This window comes from Pteropus alecto, unplaced genomic scaffold (genome assembly GCF_000325575.1).
Source record: "Pteropus alecto unplaced genomic scaffold, ASM32557v1 scaffold57, whole genome shotgun sequence".
Classification (NCBI taxonomy): domain Eukaryota; kingdom Metazoa; phylum Chordata; class Mammalia; order Chiroptera; family Pteropodidae; genus Pteropus; species Pteropus alecto.
In genome coordinates, this window is record NW_006442508.1 from 5542822 (window position 1) to 5544244 (window position 1423).

The window sequence follows — 1423 nt, forward strand, 5'->3', positions numbered from 1 at the left end:
GGTTCAGAAAAGAAACAAAAAGAGAGATCAAGAGATACATAGAAACGAATGATAATGATAGTACAACATATCAAAACTTGTGGAACATGGCAAAAGCAGTCATAAGAGGAAAGTTCATATCATTACAGGCCTATCTTCAAATCAGGAATGAGCCTAAAGAAAAAACCTAATGCTTCATCTTAAAAAACTAGAAAAGAACAAACAAATGAAGCCTAAAGTCAGCAGAAGGAAAGAAATGTTAAAATTAGAGCAGAAATAAATGAAATTCAGAACAAAAGAGCAATAGAAAAAATAAATGCAATAAAGAGCTGGTTCTTTGAGAAGGTTATTAAAATTGACAAAACCCTGGCTAGATTCACTAAAGAAAAAAGAGAAAGGACACAAATAAACAAAATCAGGGACGAAAAAGAGGAAATTATGACTGACATCGTAGAAATACAAAAGATCATGCAAGAATACTATGAAAAAGTATATCGTAACTAATTTAATAACCTAAGAGAAATGAACCAGTACTAAGAAAAATACAATCTTCCTAGCCTGAATCAGGAAGATCTAGAAAATCTAAATAGACTGATCAGCAGTACGGAAATTGAAACAATCAAAAACCTACCAAAAAGTAAAAGTCCAGGACCAAATGGCTTCACCAGTGATGTCTACATTCAAAGATTTAATATGTATTAAAGATTTAATATGTATTATCTTCAAACTCTTTCAAAAAATCAAAGAGGAGGCAGAACTTTCCAACTCATTTTATGAGGCCAATATTCCTCTGATACCAAAACCTAGTAAAGATAACACAAAATAAGAAAACTACAGACCAATATCTCTCATGAACACAGATGCAAAAATCCTAAATAAGATACTAGAGAACCAAATACAGCAACATATTTAAAAGATAATACACCATGATCATGTAGGCTTCATCTCAGAGGCAGAGGGATGGTTCAACATATGCAAATCGATTAATGTGATACACCACATAAACAAATTAAAAAATAAGAATCATATGATCATATCCATAGATGCAGAAAAAGCCTTCGACAAGATACAGCATCGATTTATGATCAAAACACTTCACAAAATTGGTATAGAAGGAAAGTACCTTAACATCATAGAGGCCATATATGACAAACTCTCAGCCAACAATATAGCTAATGGTGAAAAACTAAAAACCTTCCCTCTAAGATCAGGAACAGGCAAGGCTGTCCACTATTGCCACTGTTATTCAATATAACATTGGAGGACCTAGAAAGTGCAATCGGCAAGAGAAAGATATAAAAGGCATCCAAATAGAAAACAAAGAAGTCAAACTGTCACTATTCATGAATGACATAATTCTTTCTATGGAAAACACTAAAGATTCCAAAAGAACATGACTACAAACAATAAGCAAATACAGTAAAGTTTCTGGATACAAAATCAA